General features: G+C 44.1%; 1 long non-coding RNA gene across 1 annotated transcript; it reads left to right on the forward strand.

Annotated features, from left to right (window-relative positions):
• Nucleotides 1-2296: 2296 nt before the first annotated feature.
• LOC115065512 lies at nt 2297-7582 on the forward strand. Its single transcript, XR_003845292.1, has 3 exons — nt 2297-2412; nt 4854-4955; nt 7429-7582. It is a non-coding gene; the product is annotated as an uncharacterized LOC115065512 (long non-coding RNA).
• The last annotated feature ends 706 nt before the right edge of the window (nt 7583-8288 follow it).

Raw genomic sequence — 8288 nt, forward strand, 5'->3', positions numbered from 1 at the left:
TAAGGGTGGGGATTCATGTTCACCTTTCCCACTCCATGCTAGAATCCAGTCTGGCTTGAGCTTGCACAGGTGTCGTGCATACACTCACAGTTGCTGTGAGTTCATGCGTGTAACTGCTGTGCTCTCCAGAAAATGTTGTTTCCTGGTAGTCATTCACTACCTCTAGCTCTTATAATTTTATGTTCCCTCTACTGCAATTATCCTCAAGTGTTGAGGGGAGGAGCATAATATAAAAGATGTCCTATTTACGGCTGATCATGTCCCCACTTCTCTGCATATTGACCAGTTGTGTGTCTCTGTGTTAAGTGCCCTCTAACACATGAAGAAGCTTCTCTTAGGGGGGTTGAGAGATGCACTAATCTATGGGTAGAGCAAAAGGTCATTAGGAGACATTTCAATTCTATAACTTCTTAGCAGACTCATAGTAGTACATTGTCCCTAAGAAAGGAGCCATAACGTATCTGCACACAGGTTTTTTTTTTTTGCTTTTTTTTATTTGCTTCAATAATGGTATTAGGTATGAGTTCCATGTCATAAAGTGGGCAGTGAATTCAATAGGGGATTTGTTGATTGCTTCCTTGACATTCATACTACTATGACATCAGTGAGTATAACTTGTTAGGTCACGTATTACTTTAGCTCACAACATTCACAAGTGGGTAAGAGTGATTGTGGCTTTTCTCCTCCTGTAGTGTTCTCGGCACTTTGTAGCACACCGTTGTAACCAAGAGTAACGGCAATAGTCTGTAATATTTGGGACCCCACAGACCATAACCGAAAAAAATAGGTGACCCATATCGGATACTGAAACTTCCGTTTGTTAGCATGACTAATTGGAGAGGCTTTCATACACTTTTTTGGGTGTGTGGGGGGGAATTTGATTGTAGGTTTCTTGAATGTGAACTGTGTAGATGATAATGTTAATGTTTGGGGAGGGCTGATAGACTTGTTGGAGCATAGCTATTAGCTAGACATCAACCAGTGTGCTCTTTGCGTCCCTTACCTTATACAACCATGGCCTGGTGCTGAGTGGAGAATATGGATTTGAAGTGAGACAAAAGTTTGTGGTTAGGGGAAGAATGTGAACGATTGTTGGAGCACCCTAGTTTTCTGTCTAAATGATAATATGACACCTTTTATTGCAAGTCCCGTCTTGGCTCTTGGCATTGTATGTATTGGACAGCCCCATGGAGAGAGAATCCAGCAAGCTTGGGGGTCATTGTTTTCCCAAAGCCAAGAGGAGGAGCCAGATGTACTGTTATGTACCATGGAAGGGAAAAGAAAAAAAAAAAAACAACTAAGAAGCAAAATAGAAAGGCTGGGAAAATATAAATAAAAAGGAGTGCAAAGTTTTATTGTCAACTGCTGCCGTCACCTCCTGGAACTACAGTCATATCTAAGAAATATGTGACATACTAATAGGAAGTAATTTACCCAAGGATGTTTTTGTGTCTGGAATTGCCTTCTCCGCTCGGCTGCGGGAACTTTGTGAGTGTATATGCATGAGAGCTAGCTTGGTGCTTCAGAAACTTCCCAATTTGTGCACAATGTGACTTTTATAAGGCCATTAAACTCATCCTGGGGAAAGTGCTCTGGAAAGCAATGATACACAGGATCTCAAGGAGCCTGCGAACACAGACAGAGATGGCAAAATGATGACCGCATGCTCATGGTTAAAGTGACTTTGAGAGCTGTAGCTGTTTCAGGCACCCACCTGCCAAACGGGGTTTTTCTCCTTTCTTTTGGCCCTCTGTGTGTCTATTGAGGCCTGGGTGGACCTTTATGAGTGCCATCTCTGGTGTAGAAGACACTGTTGTCTCTTCCAGCTGTGATAGGGTAGACACTGAGTGCAGAGGGTAGGACCCATGCATATATCCTGGACCTGAGACTCAGCTCTCAGCTGGAAAACATCTAAAGAGCCATGGTGACCCCAGGACACTGGTAAAAGATCTCTCTAGCCATTAGATAAGCCCTAGCTCACAGACAGGAGAAGCATGAGAGGGGGCGGAGCTTAACACTTGGTGAAACAGTAGAGGCCACAAAGATAAGAGAACAAAGTGAAAGGAGTTGAAAAGAGAAAAGAAAAGATATGAAGAGAGTGACAGGAAAGAGAAACAAAGAACCTGGAACAGGAGAAAGAAAAGCAGAAGGGACAAGCAAATGAGAGTGGGTTTTGGGGAGAGAGACCAAGAGGCAGGGCATGGAGGATGATGGAAGACTAAGCCTAGAGTTCTCTCATAAGTTTTCTTCCCTCAAGTGACTTTACTTGCTCATCTCTTAAACACAGGCAAGAAAATCAGAACATTGAAGATACCAATGAACTCATAGCATCCATGGCCAGATAGGGGGATGGCCAGGACTGGCTTTGTCTTCGAGGAAAGCAGACATCAGATGGCTGTGTTGAGCATGACTGTAAGTTCTCACAATCAGTGGTGTGTTAGGCCCTTTCCCTACTTGGCTGAGAGACTGAAGGCTGAGATTTGGCTTTCTCTGTGACTCGAGAAATTCTCTGCGCTAAGAATCCCTGTATGTGGAGACAGCTGGAGTGGTGGGGACGTCTCTCTTCAGTCTCATCACTCAACTGACACCAGGAAAGGGACCTTTCGTCCTTACTGGGTGGTGACTACATAGAAAAAGAAGGAAGGAAGGGGATTATGGGGACCTTTAATTTGAGTTCTGGCCTGTATATATCTCCTGTGTCCTAGCTTGGGAAAAAAAGAAATGAGCCCTTTATCAATTTTTAATAAATTGAAATGACAAATAATCCATTTAATAAATTATTAACTGAGAAAATTACTGAAAACTGAAATATCAAACAATCGTGAGCAAATGCTCGAAGCAGCGTGTTTATTAATAACTCACCCTGCTGTGGGAGAGTGCTGATACTGTGCATCCCACACAACCGCTGGCTGACCCCATCCAGGCCCAGGGTGCTGAAAACCTCAAACTGGACCTCCACAGGGGCGTGTTCTGTGCAGATGTGTGTGTGTGTGTGTGTGTGTGTGTGTGTGTGTGTGTGTGTGTGTGTGTGCGCTGCTTCAAAGGCAAATATTTGAACCTGCAGTTGACAGATTATGGGCAGCTCTTGGATAGGAGGTACCTGTGTGGATATAGAATCTTGGCCGACCCCAAGAAGTTTCTAGATTCCTCTGTGTAGTTCTGGAAGAGGGCCAAAGATATTTTTACCTTCAAGGCTTAGTTCTTTAAATTAAGACCCATGCTCTCAGGTTAAATTACTTATGCATGTTTGAAAGAGGTTGGAGTTCCATACTCCTCAATCATTGCAATGGAAAACATTATAAGCCGAAAATATCTTCAATACATTTAACCTATGGAGTGCCTTAGTAATAGAGCCTGCAGCCAGTCATTCGGAGATGCCATATTGTATTTATGCAATGTGATGCCCAGGAATCAAGTTGTCCTGTTTGTTATCATCCCTGTTTTACAAAAGAAAGAGGAGTCCTAAGGTCAACAGATGGGCTGTGTTTTCTTGGGTTCATAGGGCTGGCTTGAACCTGTGGCCTGCCTCTCTGCTTAGCACTGCTAGCAAGATGTTTTTCTGCATATTATGAGCTGGGAAGGAGATCTAAATTCATTTCTGTGAATGCTTATTGCCTCTGCAGCACTATAAAAGTAGTACGGTGGTAAGTTGACCTGACACAAGCCGGGAATTATCTGGACAGAGGGATAGTGCTGATGTAATTGGTGACAATTACGACTGGCAGAACCATTGCCCATGGGAGGCCTGCTGGTCTACAAGCAATTGGCCTGGAATGTGGGAAGAGGGAAAGGATGGAGGAAGGTCCAGGCTGGGGAGGCTGAGCGCTGTGGCCAGCTTCTGTTAAGGTTGATGGCCCCGGACTGTCAGGCCATTTCCCAGTGGGCACATTGGTTTTCAAGATCTCCTTTTGCCTTCTCAGAACTCTTACATGTGGTCACAGAGATTTGTGTGACTGAGGTGCTAACAGGAAGTGGCTGAGGAGGTACCTCACTATTTTGGGGGACACAGTCATGTCTTCATTACCCCTGTATATGACAGCAGGTACTGGTACCCCAAATGCTGCATTTTTCTAAAAGCAACCCCACCCTGCCTGCATCCTTTCCTGGCTATGGAAGCCTGGAAACACTTCTGCATTTCAGCCCCGATGTGGGACTTGGGGAAGTCAGGTCAGCTGACCTCCTTGTGTCCTAGTTTCTTTATCTGTAAAATGGGGATAATAATAAACAGGGTAATTTGATGACTGGGATTGAAACAGTCCCATTATATAAATACAATATGGCACTTTGGGATGCCAGGCTGTATGCTCGAAGTTGGTGCTGCAATGGGTATTTTTAGGAAGGAAGAATGGGGGGGAGCGATGGGTGGTTTATAAATGTTTGTTACATTAAAAAAATGTGCGAGTTTCAATTGTGCAGAGCAGAGTATCATTTGTTTCTAGAAAAATTCACTGCTGTGGAAATGAATTGGTTTGCGCTGAATATGCGATGGTTCAGAGAAAGGGATATTAACCCAATTTGCATTTCTTTGAACTGAAATAATTTATTGCCATGTTTGCATTAGTTGGGTCAACTGGATGTGATTGGGCAGGCTGCCTGTGGGGAGGGCTGGCTTTGGGCTTGGAGGTTTGCAGCAGGGTCAATGTGTGCAGATTGACAAGCACCTTCCAAACTTGATTATTAACCTTGGAGCAACTGTGGATCTTTTGGGGTCTGACGACAGCAGTGAAGCATACTCACTCTGTACAAATGAATTTTGTGCAATTCTCAGCAGAGCTCATCATGGTTTGGGGGCTAAATCCCAATCCCAAGGAAGGCAATGGTCACAATTTAATGTCCCACATTTTACATCCCAGCCCAGATAGGATTGAGCCCAATTTCTGAAGCCTCTCCTGATCTGTGAAAACAAAACAGGACTTTGATTCTGAAGAGGACATCAGTCAAAGACAACTTCACTTGTAAGCTGGGAATTAAGGGCTTTGAACATTTTGTACCAACATAAAATACAGTTCTAGCCAGAAGAGGGAGCTGGACAAGACGTGCACAGCCACATCTGTCACCAGAACTGACTTTCTGGGCTTGACCCGCAGACAAAAACCCCTTCTTCCCTTCTTCCAGCCGGTACCCCTAGAAATTGCATAGGGCATCTCTGCAATGCCAGGGTCTGGGCTTATTTGAGCTCATCCTTGGACCTTCCTCTGGGACTTTCCCAGGCTCCAAGGAGACGCTCAGCTACACTCAGCCTGCTTGATGGTGACATGAACCAGTTACTGCCAGAGAAGTAGGACACTGTAAACAGAGACAGTGTTGCGGGGATGCAGGTGAGTATCAAAAAGGTTCTATCAAGGGGAAAACTATGTTAGGGGTGTACAATGGCTGAGCTAGTTGGGTGCAACCAACTTCAGTGACTCAAGTCTCTGCTTACTGATGGGGTGGGAAAAGCCAGGGACAGAAACTGTCATCCCATCTCCCACCACCTAGGGCAGTGAAACGTTTGCTAATTACCAAGCACGGAGTCGTACTTATCAAGGTCCCCATTTGAGCACACTTTTTATTGGAAAGAGGCAAACGTGGGAAAAGAAGATGAGAGACAGAGACTTAATTTAAAAAAATAACTCCAGGGAAAGTCCCTTTTGTATCATTTCTCTTCTTAAAACCCATTCACAGTGTTGCAGCAATTTCAGGTAAAACCCAATTCCCTTAATTCAGCACACAGCTCAGTGCACCCCACTGGACTAGTGCCACAGAGGTTTTGGTATTTCCATATATGTTGTTTCTCACTCTAAACTCCATGGCTTTGAAGGCTTTTTCTTTTTTACCTTATTGATGTCAGGTCTTTTAGGTAATTTCCTCTGGGCTAGACAAGGCTCCAACCACCGTGATAGCACCTATTATGTTGTTTTAACTAGGAAAAGTGGCTGGTGCTGACAGGCAGACTATGAACTCCTCAGGACCGAGCCTCAACCGATGCACTGTTGCACCAATGGCTCTGTATCCTGCCAGTCAGGAGAGACTTGAAAAGGGCATCTTGAATGTGTGCCTTCACACAGTGAAATGACCATGGAGGCAACGGGCTAGTCTCAGTGTTCTGCCTGCCACCCAATTCATTGATTACCCCTATCACACAAAATGTGGCTTGTGTTTCATAAGCTGTTGTCACCTATAAGGGGAGCTCTGTCTGCCTGATGGACTTTTTTTTTTTTTTTTTTTTAAGGAGGAGAAAATGAGTTAATGCACATAAAAATCATAGACTTGTACTCAGAAAGAGTCCCATGATTTTAGCTGTTATCATTCTTCCCAACGGGGTTGAGAGTGACCAAGTCCAGTGCTGTCCTGTAGGCAAATAATGATTCTCCTCAGTAAGTAGTACCTGTAGTGACAACCATCCAGTGCTGCCAGGTACAGTCTCCAGAACAGGAGGGGACTGGTGAAACCTTAAGAAAATGAGTCAGATTTTGGGGGTCCTGTCAGTGTCCCACTCAGGCTGTCAGTGTTGTAGGCTACTGAGTTGGGTCTGGGAAATGGTAGTGATGCAGGGAAGGAAGAAACGGCCATCAGAGCCTGTGCCAATGTCTAGCTAGGCTTTACTTAAGTTAGGGGATGGGAGTCATGCTGCGTAAATGGGATGATGAATGTGTGAGTGGCCGGGAAACTGCACAGTGCTGTTCAAATGAGAAGTGTTATTGCACTCATCTATTTCTCTTCTTTGTGCTCCCAGGGATCTTTAATAAGAGTTTCTTTGGAAACTCCTAGCTTGGCTTTCGATTAACTAAGGGGAAAGGCTGTGTGCAGTGGGTGAGTTGGGAGGCCTCCATGCCCTGAGCATAGCAGAGGTTCTGGCTGGGAGAAAGGAACTTGTTGGCCATCAGATCTGGGGTGAGGAAATGCATCTGACCGCCCTGTGCAGATAGAATCCCTCAGATGTGAGATGATTCCCAGGTTCAGGGGTCACCCTATCACTGCTCAAAGTATTCTTCAGGGACAGGATGGCCCCTTCAGAGGAGGAAGAAAAAAATGTGGCTAGAAATGAGTGGAATAGCATAGGAAACTGCCCTTAATTCCCAAGTCTATGCTTCTAAGTTAAGATCTGGGTTGGTCTAGGACAGTGCAAGCCATTTCCAGTTGCTTTACCCATGGACAAAGGGCTGCTATGAAAAGCAGTGACTCCTGACCCCTAACACCTGTGATTATCCCCATACGATGATTCATTAGATCAATTGGCTTCTGCCTGTGCCTGGCATGCTCTGGTTCTCTTTCTCACCTCACAGTCATGACATGTCTAATAAATAGGTATTTGAAGATATGAGGTCCAGCGTCCATACAAGGCAGCTAGCATGGCAGAGAGGTCAAAGCACCAGGTCAATTCCCAGGCAAATGTCCCCCAATTTGAAGCTGAACTCAACCTGATTGTGTGTATATTTTTTTTTCTAGGGCAAAGGTGACGCACCTGAGAGAATGAGTCTTAAGCACTAAGATTTCCACTAAGGTATGAGGCTGAAACCTTGGACCTCTGAATGGCTGAGCACCAGGACATTGTACATAACCTCGAAGACAAGTTGTCTATATTACAGACTCTTCAAATGACTCACTGGTGATTATTAATAAGCAATAATACTTAGCATGAAGCAAGGACCATGGTGTTTCATCACTGCTCTATAACTAATGGCAAGCACAGTTTTTGTTACATAGAAAAGGCTAATACAATCTGTTCACTGAATGATTATGAGGGAACCATCCTATGCAAACATCTAAGCTCTTATGAAGATAAAACCCAAACAGGTTCTATGTTCAATTGTCAGTTGATTCCATGTGGTTAGCTAAGCCCTCTTATTATTCCATACAGATAAATATGAATTGGAGAGTGTTACTGTCAAATATTAGTGGTTAGAAAGTTCCCTGAACCAAAGATGGGCAGGAAAAACTCAAATTCATTATCATTAAACTAGAAGGGTCAGAGGTTAAACTCTCAGTGTCTGACTCACCCGTTTTGTCCAAGATTTACTGTGTTTCCAGAAAGCCTTCCTTCCTTCCTTCATTCATTCATTCCATACCGGCCTTTGGCCCTTTTCAAAGATAATTTAGAAATTATACTGAGAAGTGAAACCAGAAGAGACAGACCAAACCCACTGTTAAATGGCTTAGACTTTAAGTAGGGGCAAAATTATCTGTGATAATTCTGGAATGATGGATGCCCCTTCAAAAAAAAAAATCTTAGACCAAATAAGAAATTCCAAGGTAGAAAGGAGACCAAGCTCTAACGACTTAGGTGTTCTGATTACAGCTAGTGCACA

Source organism: Mus pahari, chromosome 15, assembly GCF_900095145.1.
Source record: "Mus pahari chromosome 15, PAHARI_EIJ_v1.1, whole genome shotgun sequence".
Taxonomy (NCBI): domain Eukaryota; kingdom Metazoa; phylum Chordata; class Mammalia; order Rodentia; family Muridae; genus Mus; species Mus pahari.